We start from the raw sequence: 14162 nt of genomic DNA on the forward strand, positions 1-14162 counted from the left end.
ATTCATTTGATGTGAGGATTCCGTGAGGCAATTAAGATGAAGATGTGACACGCTGCTGGGGAGACACTCAGCCCAAGCAATACAGATGAAGCTAGTGCAGAGCAGAGGATAATGAGCAACCAGGAACTTTATAGCGTCACAGATGAGGTGACTGTGGCTCACTGAGCTTTCATAACTCGCCCAGATCCTTAGGAGGGGAGGAACCTGCTCACTGCAACATGGGCTTAGACAAGTGATACGTACTGCCTCTTTAATCCTCACGGCAAGAGCCGTGAGGCTATTCTTAATAATTTTGAAAAGGGAGAGTCAATTTTCTATTCTCTTCAATTAGCCAAGCTATTCCTGCTTATTAACTGACCAGATTACAAAAACTGCATGGCAAGTTCATTGGTCCACAAAGCCTGTTTATCTGGTCTTTCCCATTGTCAGCAGCAGTTGTCAGAAGGAGTTGTCCTCTTCCTCATTCCACTTCATGGAGAAGATAATTTGCAGGGCCATGGGAAGTTGCTTGCTTCCTTGAAGTGTTTTCCAACTGTATAGTTGAGATGAGATTCTTCATAAAGATTATGCCATATTCGCCAAGAGAATATACACTATCTGTCAAGGCAATTTGCTTCTTGTTGACTTTTTCCTAGCCAGGCTTGTAGATTAGTTCATTTACTGACTTCAGATAGAATACTGCCATGCAACGTATGGTCCCGAAATCCTCAGCATGTTTATTGACGCCTTGTTAAGCCTTATAAAAAGGTGCCAATGAAGATCTGATTTAGACAGAAAAGCTGTGATATCTTGTGGGCCTTTTGGCTTACCACACTGATACCTCGGATTCCGGTGAAAAATGCCAACTTCAGCTTTGCAAGTACATGGAAGTTTCTAGCTCTTCTTGCCATCCTAGCCATTTGGATCTCAGCCCTGTGCACCTGCCTGTATTTTTTTTTTTTTGTGGTGGTGCTTTGTTTTTCTCATAGGTAAGCTTTCTCCTTTCCTTTTGAAGTATCTTTGGGGCAAACTTCTTCAGGGCTTCCTTTCAACTCTGTGAAGTTCCTTTAGTTTTTCTTAAGGGTTTCTTCTCTGGCACAGGCCCCGTGGTTTTACCCCCGAGAAGGTGGGGAGGGGAAAAAGAGACAATTTTCACTGAAGTAGATAATGTATTAGATAACTTACATAGTTATTTAATTTATCACTATGTTGTCCTCAGAGATATAATCTATTATCTCTATTTTTCTACGGAACACATTGCTGTTATGCAATCTGTCATATGTTAACCTCTGAGCTCTTCAAAGAAGCATCCTTGAGTGTAAGAACACATCATTGCTCCTGATAGACCAACAGATTATTCATTTCATCAAAAATTAACTGAAGGCGCAGTGAGATGGCTTACAAGCATGGTGAGTTGGTTAGTTTTTGTCAACTTACCACCAGCTAGAGTTACTTGGGAAGAGGGGCCCCCAACTGAGAAATTGCTTCTAGCAGATTGGGCATTTCTTGACTAATAATTGATGTAGGATGGCTTAGCCTGCAGGGGGTTGTGCTCCCCTGGGTGGGTGGTCCTGGGTTGTATAAAACAGAAAGCTGGGCAAGCCAGGGACAGCAAGCCGGTAAATAGCATCCCTCCATGATCTTAGTTAGCTTGAGGTCCCGCCTCCAGATTCCTGCCTTGAGCTCTGTCTTCTCTCAAGGAGTATAACCTATAAGTTGAAATACACCCTTCCTCCCCAAATTGTTTTGGTCATTGTTTTATCACAGCAAAAGAAACCTAACTAGGATATCCTGCAAAGCTGCTAACCCAAGTTCAAGCTCGTGAAGCCATGGTGGAAGGAGAGAAATGACTCCCCCAGGCTATCCTCCAACCTCTACACATGAGCTATGGTGTGTTCATGCTAGGACACACATACACACACGAATATGATGATGATAATAAATTAATTAAAAATAATTAATTTAACTCAATAAAAATTAACAAAATAACTAAATAACTAAAAATTGTTACTTTGTGCCTGGCCCTGTGTTTCAATTTTAAGCTTCTTAAAACCTGTCATGGAGTTTCACTGACATTATTGTGTTTTATATTATGCTATTTTAAAGACATTATTTAAAAGACACTATTTACATGGTTTAAATAAGCTCAACAAACAAAATAAACACTGCTCTCTAACATAGCTGTAAGATTTAATGATCATTTTGTGGAGGTTGAAAGGTAGAAGGATGAAAAACAATTCAGAGCAAAGAATAGCCTTCATGCTCTGCACAAATGCTATGAAAAGAAAAAGAGAGGCCTTGTGTTTTATTAGGATAACACATGAAATCTCAACTTCCGAGCCCAAGCCAGATAGTATAACTTTTTAGATATTCTTGTGTCACGGTAAAATAATTCAAGGCCAAAGCCTGGGTAGCTAAACAAAGCCTGCAGGCCAGATAAAGACCACAAGACTATTTTGTCTACACTTGGGAACACAGAACAAGCACAGAGCTCAGCTGTGGGCAATGCTGACTCAGCCTCTGTTGGCACTTGCCTAACTGTAGAGAGGGACAGACCAGTCCAGTGTAGAGCTGCTTTTGAGGCCCCATTTGGATCTTACCCTTGTAATCTGAGGATTAAGTCCTGATGCAGACCCTGGAAGGCCAAGAACTCACAAAGAAAAGCAGCCTTCACAGAGGAGGAGGGTTGCAAGGAGTGGCTTCAAGGACCGTTTTCATTGTTTGTTTGTTTGAAAGGCTTCAGCCCTTCCCCAGGAGGTGAACTGCAGGGCTTCTTTCTGAACCTTGACAAGTTACAGCTGCTTCTGCATTCAGCAGCCCACTGCTAATCACTCTCTAGGAACCACAGCGCACCCCTGAAGCTCAGGGAGGTGCCTGCTGGAGTCCACAGCCCTGGGACAGTCTTTGCCCATGGAGAGTTTTCTCTCTATGCACTAGACACAAAATCTTGGAACTGGAACAAACATGACACTGGAGTCAGAAACAGAGTCCTCCTTTGAGGCAAAGCTCAGTAGCTGGGTTCTTGTTCTGTTAGGATGAACTCTTTCTTAGGGGGTTCTCATAGTTTCTCATGCAAATAGGCCTCTTGGAGATCACACTGCCTTCCTATTACATACAATCATATCTATTGAATCTCGGCCATGGTCCCAACCTAGATTACAAGAGAACCCTAATATATAAGTTAATGGTGGAATACAAGCTTTCTCCCCCTTTTGCCCTTGAGTCAATCCAGTGTAGATAATTACAGTCCTTAGACTTGACAACAATCAGGGGCATCTCAAGACTGTGAATATGACATGACATGGGGTGACAAAATACCAGCCAAGAAGGAACCAATCTGGATAATATGAAGGGAGTGATGGGTAGTATATAAAATACTGAGGGCATAATCATTTAAAAGAATTTTAGGCTTACCGAAGAATTTCTTTTTTTCAAAACAATCATAACGTGATACACCTGTCTTTGGTGTATAAATATAACTTCAAGTTTAGAAAAATCAGTGTAAACAAGTGAAAAAGCAAGCTCCTGTCTTTTACACTGTAAAAGAAAACCCGAGAATGCAAAGGAAGGCTCTTAATTGTATCAGTCTCTTTCAACTTTCACTTCCAAGGTTATCATCCTTCAGTGAAGATAAACACACTAAAAGCTTGTCAGCCCGTTCACAGACAGGAAAAAGGATTTGTTTCTCTGCCTGTCTCAAGGAGATAGATGTGGGCGTTGGTGTCCTTCTGCAAAGCAGTCGATGAGCCTAAACAAGATGAAGTGGCAGCCTGCTGATGGAGTACATTCAGAGGTGACAAGCAGCCTCTGCACACAGCTGTGTTTTCTTCACTAGTCTACAAATAAGACTTCAGAGGGGTCACAGCAAAAAAAGGGGAGGGGGAAAAAGTGCCCATAAGGCTAGAAGTTAGGAATTCTTTGTGTCTCAGAGAGGGCCTGCCAGCCCACGAGGACTCAGAACTTTCTTCTGCCTTAAGGGTACGTTGTCAATACTGGCACCATTTTAAAAGTCTGCTTGGGTTCCCCATGCTGGCTGGTATTTCAGTAGGGGGATTTCTTTTACTTATTATTTTTTAATTTGTCTTTAACCCTTTAAAATTTTTTTGTGATTATAAAATACTTACATTATTTCCCTCTTCCACTTACTTCTTCCAAACCCTCCAATGTACCATCCTTGTTCTTTTTCAAATTCATGGCCCTTTTCTCCAATTGTTGAAATATCTATATCTATATCTATATCTCCCTAAATGCATGTATACAGCTTGCTCAGCCTATATAATGTTATTTGTATGTTTATTTTCAGGTCTGACCTTTGTGGTATTGGATAACCAGTTTTTGAACAATTCCCCCAGGAAAGGCTATTTCTCCTGCTTTCAGCATTCCTGAGTAGCCTGTAGTTCTTTGGCTAGGGTTGAGGCCTCCTGGGCATCCCTACCCCATTCACAGAGGTATGCCTATTGCTGCTGTTCTTTTACAGGTCATATTTAAGCAGCCATGGGTGTGGCATCTGACATTTCTTGGTGATACAGTGACACAAAGTCTCAGCAAACTCCCGTTTCTTCTCGGGAGTTTGCTTCTGAGGAAAGATTACTCCTCATATACTCTTTAAACTTCTCTTCTGCAGTAACCCCTGAGCCTTAGGTGCGTGAGCGTGATGTAGATGTATCTATCCATGGGAACCAGGCTCTGCCACTCTGTATTTTGATTGGCTGTAGTTTTCTGTAACGGTCTCCATCTTTTGCATCCACAGGCTTCCTTGATGAGGGGTGAGAACTACACTTATTGGTAGGACAAGGACAAATATTTAGAGTGTATTTAGAGAGCATGCTTAATAAAGTGGTGGTTGTAGGTTCTCCTCCAGGATCCATGACTTCACTAGCCTTGGGTAGTTGGCTAGGTTTCCAGTCATGGTATCCTTGACGAGTGGGTGTGGGGCATTCTTTCTAGAAAATCAAGGTAAACCTGACTAAGACAGCTTGTAGAACACTTCCCAGCCGTCCTTCTTCTTCTGGCCTCCTTGGAGCTGGAGTTACAGGAGCTTGTGGGGGTACCCAGATTGTAGTATGGGTGCTGGGATTTGAATGCTGGTCCTCATAATTGTGTAGGAGCTCTCAAACACCAAGTCTTTGCTTGAACAACGTCAAACTTTTATTGAGATGCAGTCTTATGTATTCTGAGATTGCCTTTGAACTCAATATGTAGCTAAAGATGACACTGAGCTCTGGACCCTCCTGCTCGTGATTACAGGTGGATGCCTTTATGGCTAGTTTACAGGATGCTAGAGATTATACAGGCTTTGGAGAGCTGCTTGTTTGTCTAGCTGCTTTGTTATTGAGTACTCAGGGAAAAACATGTTTCACCCTGGTCTTCACCTTAAGACAGAGATAAGAGGATATTTCGACAAGTTCCTTAAAATGTGTTTGTGTGGCCTTGGACCGTATCTGCTATAGGGAAGTAGTCTATAAAAACAAGTTTGGCAGTTTCATGAACTTCTTTCTTATATTGATGTGACTTGTTTTTGCTTTGCCTATGAAAAGAAATTGTGGAATAAACTCACGACTGCAGTCTTACTGACAGCCCTCTCGAGCTGATCCCGTGAGTAGTGTGACTTGCTTTAGTTATTTCAGTCCTCACTCCCCACTTAGGTACTGTTTGATTCTGCTGGGAAGCTCCAGCAACAGGCTAGGCAAACACTTGCACCAACTGAGGTACATCCCAATCCTTCAGACTTTAAGAAATGGAAATGGCGATGAGGTGATAAAGTGCCAGTAGCATTTTAAGTCATGTAAAGAGGTCTGGCTATATTTGGGGTCTATCTGACTGTTTGTGGTTAGTACATTTTGGGTCCCGGTACAGTCCTTTCACTCAATATCTGTTTTTAGGTAAGGAGCATGTAGGCTCATGTTTTTCAACAAACCTACTTCATTTTTTTAAAATTATTTATTTATTTATTCACTTTGTATCTCCGCTGCAGCCCCTTCCCTGTTCTCCTCCTAGTCTTACCCTGTCCCTCTCTTCCCCTATGCCCTTTCCCTAGTTCCCTGATAGAGGAGGTCCTCCTCCCCTTCTATCTGACCCTAGCCTATTAGGTCTCATCAACACTGGCTGCATCATCTTCCTCTGTGGCCTAGCAAGGCTGTAACCCTCCCCCCCCCCAGGGTGTAGTGATCAAAGAGTCAGCTAATGAGTTCATGTCAGAGACAGCCCTTGTACCTCTTACTAAGGAACCCACTTGGAAACTGAGTAGCCTATGGGCTTCCTCTGAACAAGCAGTCTAGGTCCTCTCCATGCATGGTTCTTCATTGGAGTATCGGTTTCTGCTATTTAGGGTTCTTAAATACTTCTACCCTTCCAACCCACTGACTAGAGGTAGGGGAGAAAGAAGGTTATGAGGAAAAGGGGGTTGTAGATCTTTTTGTTGTTGTTGTTGTTTGAGACAGGGACAGGGTTTCTCTGTGTAACAGCCCTGGCTATCCTGGACTTTGTAGACTAGGCTGGCTTTGAACTCACATCAATCTGTCTGCCTCAGCCTCCCTGAGTGCTGGAATTAAAGGCATGAGCCATCATGTTTGGCTTGGTTGTAGACCCTTTTAGAAGTAGTTCCTTGAGGTGAGTCTACTCTTTGTTGTCTGTCCGGATACCAGCAGTCCAGTACAAATGCCAATACCAAACAGCAATACCAATCAGCACAATTCAGCAGATCAGAACAAGTCAGCGAAAGCCGCAAGACTCAGTTAGATTGGCCCCAAGAAGTTCTCTGGAACGTTTTCTCTCTGCCAAGTGAAGCATGGAACGATAAAGACCAGTGTATCCATGTCGATCCAAAAAGCATTGTCTCACTGCCCATGGACTTCTGTATACCTCCTCTTCTCAAAGTTTCCCTACAGATGTTCTCAGCTGGCCAAAGTAAGGTACCTAGCAGGAGACAGCTCACAGCAAAACATCACGTGACACAACTGAGTCTTCAAAGAAAGCAGAAACTTCCACTTCAGGAGTAAGTAAGTCCCTTGCTACTTTTAGTGACTTTACCAGAAACTGACTAACTGTGGATTTTTCTTCTTTGGGGTAATGTGGAGTCCTCTTCAATATCTGAACAGTCATGAAATGTTGAATGGAGATGTTTTGGATATATGAGAGAATATATGAGAACCCAGGAAGATTCAGACTAGAATGGATATTCCATTTTCAGTGCCTAGCATCATTTCAGCTTTCGGCTTTACAAGATTTATTTATTTATTTTGAGGATTAGCATCTATACACTTAAAAATAAATGGAAGATAGATTACCAGCAAGACTGATTCAAGGAAAACATTCTTCTTCTTCTTTTTTTTTTTTTTTTGATTTATTTATTTATTATGTATACGGTATTCTGCCTGCAGGCCAGGAGAGGGCACCAGATCTCATTAAAGATGGTTGTGAGCCACGATGTGGTTGCTGGGAATTGATCTCAGGACCTCTGAACAGCTGGCAGAAGCACTCTTAAACTTTGAGCCATCTCTCCAACCCCTGAATTAGGAAGATAATAAGCCTTATTACAGCAAGGAAGCATTTTTTAAAAAATATATAAACAGAAACAGGACAAATGTGTGTGTTGGACTCTCTGCCATGGCTTCCAGTTGCCAGCCCAGCCTGTGTTCATCATTTGTGATCACAGACGCACGTGAGTGTCTGCACAGCACACAGGTGTCCACCTGGAAACATGTCAGCAGGCAGTGTCGCCCTTTCTGCATGTGTGCATGGCGAGTCAGGAGATGTGGATTAAAAAATAGAGCTTTCAAGACTATGATTTACAGATCTGTGGGAACTGGCTCTTCTTCGGATAAAAGCTCTTCTTTGGATAAAGAAGTAAGTTAGTCATTGAGTCTTGTTTTAAAATAGGAAATCTGTTTAGTGGGAAAATTTTTCAAATAAATCAGTTCTTAAAACCCTCTTCCTTCCTTCCTTCCTTCCTTCCTTCCTTCCTTCCTTCCTTCCTTTCTTTCTTCTTCTTCTTCTTCTTTTTTTTTTTTTTTAGAATCATACACTACCTTGTGGTTTTTGTTTGATAATAAAGAAAACTACTGCAAACAACTCTAAACCAAACACTTTGCCCTTCAAAAGCTTTTAGAATTATGGGCTGGAAAAACAGCTCAACGGTTAAGAGTCCATGCTGTTCTATTCCCAGCACCCACTTCAAGCAGCTTACAATTGCTCATAAATCCAGACCCAGGGGCTGCCATGCACATATGTGCACACACAGGCACAAATGCATACATATAAATAAAATAAACCTTTTCTAAAAATATTTTAAATTTACATTTATATGTATGTTGTATGTGTGCTCAGTGTGCATTTGGAGATCAGAGGACAGCTTGCTGAACTGAGTTCCCTCCTTCCACCCTGTGGGACTCAGAGATCGAACTCAGTTTGTCACTTCTCGTTGCAAGTAAACGCCTTCGTTCAATCAGCTGTCTCACTGACCTGCACCTTGGCCTCCAATAGAGAAGACTGAGGTTAAAACTCAATAGCAATTTAAAAATTCTTGCTATGTTTTTCCCCAGGTTTCACTGTCAAAAGAAACAGGCTCTACCTCTGTCATAACTGCCCTAGTCACCTGTGATGCAGCCCTTTGCTTATCAACAAAGAGAAACACTTGGATACCTAGGAGATGCCAGAAAGCATGGTTGTTGAGGCCAGGAAGATGGCTCAGAGGTCAGAGCTCTCTCCGCTTAGTTTGCTTTGCAGAACTCTTGTGCAGCAGTGCCTGTGACTGTACGTGGTGGGGACAGGCAAGATCCCTGGGCCTTCGGGGCTACCTGCCTAGCTCCCTGTTCAGTGAGAGGCTCTGTCCCAAGGCAAAAAGGTGGGGACTAGAAGCAGGACAAGGGCCTTCCTTTTCTGGACTCTATGGGCCTACACATACATTGTCAGCATCACACACACACAGACACACACACGTGCTTGCACACAGATGAACATACACTCAAACACACGCAGACACACACACGCACAAGCAGTGTACAGTTTTTGGAAACTGCTTCTCTTTGTTAGGACCAATGAAATGATGATGCGCACAACAGATTTTATATAAAAGAGGTTTATTAGATGGAAATGAAGAGAGAGAGAAGGAGAGACGGAGACATGATAGGAGGAAGGGAGGGTCCCCCCCCAGACAGAGAAGGGGGAGAGAGTAAGAGAGTAGGAGGGCAAGAGAGCAAGAGGGCAAGTGAGCGATGAAGTGGTAGGTTGAACCTTTTGAGGAGCAACTTAACCACGCCTGCCAGGTGTGGCTACCTGGCAGGTGACACACGGTGACATTATATGTCGCTAGGCAATCTGGAAGCAGGCTGCTTAAATACTAACACTCTACTTTTGCCTTGTGATTAACCTCAGTTCATCGGGCTCGGTGGAAAGGGCCTTCACCTGCTGAGCATCTTGCCAACCCAGATTTGACTTATTTATTGTTTTGAGACAGGCTCTCTCTATGTAGTCCTGACTGTGCTGGAACTTGCTTTGTAGACTAGGCTAGCCTCAAACTCACAGAGATCCACTGACCTTTGTCTCCCTGAGTGCTGGCTTTGCGGGCTATGCCACCGTGCCCGGCTAGATTTTATTGTTTTGAAATTAATTTTTAGGTTAGCATGCAAAATAATCGGTTCCGTTATGGCATTTTGCATACATTGTTATTGTCCTTTGTTCTCACCCATTCTCCTTCCTGTGGTCCCTGTCCCCCTCAGCTTGGTCCCCTCCTTCTTCTAGTTAGTTTACCTCTGCTTTTTTACCACATGTATTTCAGCACTCTCCTCTCTCCTTTGAAGATATCTTGATCCCTTTTCTAGCCTCATAGATCTACACACACACACACACACACACACACACACACACACACACACACGGAGAGAGAGAGACAGAGAGAATTTTAAATCTAGGCTCTGCATACTAGAGAAAACATTGTATCTGTCCTTCTGAGCTTGACTGCTTTTTTTTTTCTTAATATGATTTTCAGTTCCATCTATTTTCCCGTAAATGTCACAATTTCATTATTTTTTCCCTGTGGCTGTATAAAATATCAATGTGCTTTTGCACCCTATTTTCTTTAGATGTTGATGGACATCTTGTTGAGCATATTTCCTGGTTGTTGTGAACAATGAATTAATAAACATGGGCTTTGTTGAAGATTTTAAATAGATACATAAGAATATACACTCACTTGTGTGTGAGTGTCTGTGGCACATACATACGGAGATCGTAGGGACTGTGTTTGGTTGCTGCTCCTTGCCTTCCCACCTTATTTGAGGAAGGGTGTGTGAAAGCCGGGCTACCTGGCCGGTGCATTTTGGGGGAGCATCCTGTTTGGGGCGCTCATCTCCCTGTATGTGCAGACCAGGACTGCGGATGCTCGGGTTTTGCTCATGTTGTCAGGCTTGTGCACTTACACCCCTCTGCCTCACACACCCCTAGATCTGCACTTTCATTTTGTATCTTCAATGCAATCCCTCCGTTTATGCAGTCAACTAGAGAGCTTGTCAAGGCCTCCTTCCTTCTATAATGACATTTAAAAGGATAGAAGTTACTTTCTGAATATAAAGAATAAAGAAAACAGCTAGCATTGCAGCAAAGGAAGGTTTGTCTAATTTTATCAGGTTAAGTTAGTTACTTTAATCTTAAGAGTTTCCTGAGGTTTCAACAAGGGAAACAAATGGATAGTTTTCTATAAGTTATTGAGAGACATTTGAGAAGTTGATAGTGCAATGTAGGTCAAAATATAACAGAACGACAAAAAAAATGGAGATAGCACTATAGGGAAAAGAGAGATAGTCAGAAATTTATGTGGTATTTCCCATGAACAGATGCTGGGTTCAAAGATGATTTCAGTGCTCTGTCAGGGGCTTCAGAGGCCACTGGAGTTCAGCAGCTGCATTATTTTGATGGACAAGAACAAAGTGTACAGATTGTGGCTATGCTGTCCTTTGGGAGAGAGAAACATAGTTTCAATTTTTATTTCACTTGGAAGAATAGTGCACATGTGATTAACATAACCGTGAATTGTAATTACCTGCGGAATTTTCCCCTGGGAACCCTGTTCTCTTCTTATAACTTCCACGTTCCGGCTCTTTTTAAACTCCCCACCTTTCCTGATAATATGTTGACTTCATTTTTGGAATAAAATTATATTTGTCTGAAGCAGCTTTAACTTGATGTTTAACTTCTGTGGGAGTCTGGCACTAAGTTTAACATTTAGATACATTTGCAAGATCCTTCCAGATGTTATTTTAAGAGTATGGGGTTGAGCTTTTCCCTTCTGTGCTCCAGCCTGCGCCAACCCATTTATCTTTGACTTGATCGCTACAGGCTGGAATTTGATTGTTAATGTTCTGAATTTCTTTCTTTGATACCAAAATACTAACACACCTGAGAGAGCCAGTCACTCACACTTTATTGTGAATGAGGCTCAAGAGTGAGCTTACTTCTTGGTGTGTTTGCTGTTGAAGCAGGGCCTATGTGCATCAGGTTGGCCTTGACTCTGAGATCCTTCTTTCTTACTTCTGGAGTGCTGGGATTATAGACATGTACTCCAACATCGAGCACAGGAGCTGGTTTCTTATAAGAGTGTACAGATTAAGAACAATTACTAGGCATGATGGTCTATGTCTTCTATAGAAGCACCTTGAAGTCAGAGGCAGGCAGATCTCTGTGAGTTCCAGGCCAGCCTGCTGTGAGTTCCAGGATAGCCAGTGATACATTACAAGAGCCAACAAACACAAAAATTAACACCCTACAACCAAGTAAACAATGACAGCACAACCAAGTAGAGCAGGTGTAGGTATGTGGCTCAGTGTTTGGGTTCTTTGTCTAACATGCAGAAGAGCTTGGGTTTGATCCTAAGTGCTGCAAAAACAAACAAACAAACAAACAAACAAACCAAAGCAAAACAACAAAATAAAACAAAATCCTGAAAAAACAAACAATGCAGAGAAGTAAGGGCATTCTGACATCTGATGTTGTGGCTGGAATTTTTGGAAAGGCTTCTGGATACATGATACAGTCTGCCAGTACCTAGTGCCAATTATAGAGTCACCTGACCCCGAACCTCAGGTATCCCAATGCATTGTGGGTTTACCTACACAGGATTATTGAAGAACCATGCTATGCTATGCTAATAAAGACAAAGCTGTATGGTTAATAATAACAGCATAAACAAGAACATTAGATGTTTTAGTAAGAATTTGCCTTCTGCTGCTGACCCATACTATATCATTAAGGCTGGAAGTCCTGGAACAGAATGGTCAAAATGCCATCATCATGAACAAATGTCCCAGGTTAGATGAGGGTAAACTATGACTAGGAAATCTAAGAGTGCTTTTATGAGAAGATGAAAACAGATTACTATTTGGTAAGGTCATAATTTATTCTGACAGTCTGCTTAACCATATGCACAGATTCCTGAATGTGATTTAAATGTTAAGTCCTAATTATAAAACTCAGATTCAAAACAACTTTGAGTAAGCCTGCTGAGAATGAATGTGAATGCAAAGTATGCAGCCACTGTCATTGGGGAAATAAATGCATGTAAATTTTAATTTGGGCCAGGTGTAAGCCCCTGTGAACTATTATCAAGTAGACTTGCATTGAAAATAAACAATAAATGTGATTAAAACTTTAAAAAGATTATATTCTGACAACTTGAATTATCCAGGAATATGTCAGAGCTACCTACTCTCTTTATGAACAATTTTGAGATCATTAAAAAATACATAGAGGATACTAGTCCTTCCAAACATTTAGGACTGATTTTGGCTGGCTTCATTAGCGCCTTTCTTGTTTCAACAGATTTTCTTTGTACATATTGAATTATTGGAGTCAACTGGTTTGGTCAGTGTGCTGTGTGGGTCACTGCCCATGCCCTTTTGTTTAAATTAATCAGCCTCTGCAAAGGGGAAAGACAATTCAATTCTACCAACCGAATCCAGGAGAAAAATGAATATGTCAAAGCAAGTGTGACATTCTTTCCAGTTGACATGCCTAGTGAATGGAGCTAATAATAACCCCTTGAATTTTCTGCCAAGCAGATCTATAAATCTCTTTATTCATTGTAGTGTATATTGTAACGCTCACCCATTCCATTATTTATCCACTTACCATTTATTGAAAACTCAAATTTGTGCTTGGTCACTGCGCTGTGAATGGAGATAAAGGGCTAACTGAGAACCTGCCCGTAGCCCAGTGGGAGAGACTGACACCACAAATTACCACAGCTCCTGCATTTCCGAAGTTGGCTGTTCATGGCGGAGAGCTGGAGCCAGCCAGCTAGTCTGAGGTAGGAAGAGTAGGCCGGTAAACACTAATGGCATTGAGCTTTATTGACAGGCCAGAGTGTAGTTAGGGTGGTGGCAGGGCAGAAGCGGGAAGCGACCTTATTCTATATATATTTTTTAAAAATATATTTTAATGTAGCCCTGGCAGGTTTTATAGCACGGACTTGAGGGGAATGGTTCAGATGGACTCTAAGGAGAGTGATGACAGTGCCGAGTTGTAGTGCACTCTCATCAGATTTGCTAAGCTTGAGGAGATTGGGCAAGTCCGAGGAAAATTATGTTGTGTTTTCAGTGTGAAAAGTGTTAAATAACTATATCGAGTGACAACGGAAATGGAAAGCTTGGATGAATAGGCTTGGAATACTGAAAGTCTTAAACAAACACGGCATTTAAAGACATAAAGCCTGGATAATTCCTCAAGAAAAACGATAGATGGCAAAGAGAAGAGATGGGCCCAACAGTGAAGTAATGAGTAGAGCCTGAGAAGGTAACTAGGATCAGCAAAGAAAATGGTGAAAGAGAAGCCTCCAGGTTCGGCACAGAGTCTCAGCTCTCCAGGGCTCCAGACACTTGAGACAGGGTCTTGAGGTGGACATAGTGGGCTTGTCAAAGGGGAAAGTAATTAATAAAGTCTTGCTAATTGTATCCTAGTAATGCCGGGCACTGCAAACAGCAGGTCTAAATGTTATAATGTATCATTCACTATAAGTGGCTTGACAGACTTCTGTTGCTATCAGGATAGTAGAAGAGCCATAAGAAACAGCCCTCTGTTTCAGGAAGAAGGGATTTGCTACTGCAACTTGAGTTTTAACTTTTCATTTCTCTTTCCTTCCTTCTTCCTTTCCTTCCTTCCTTCCTTCCTTCCTTCCTTCCTTCCTTCCTTCCTTC

The 14162-nt window shown here is 42.0% G+C and overlaps 1 pseudogene; it reads right to left on the reverse strand.

Moving 5' to 3' along the window:
* Positions 1-349: 349 nt before the first annotated feature.
* LOC129683822 (60S ribosomal protein L7-like) overlaps positions 350-14162 on the reverse strand; it is a 75687-nt pseudogene continuing 61874 nt past the window's right edge.

The sequence above is a fragment of the Psammomys obesus genome, unplaced genomic scaffold (genome assembly GCF_907164565.1).
Source record: "Psammomys obesus unplaced genomic scaffold, mPsaObe1.curated_primary_1811, whole genome shotgun sequence".
NCBI classification, from domain to species: domain Eukaryota; kingdom Metazoa; phylum Chordata; class Mammalia; order Rodentia; family Muridae; genus Psammomys; species Psammomys obesus.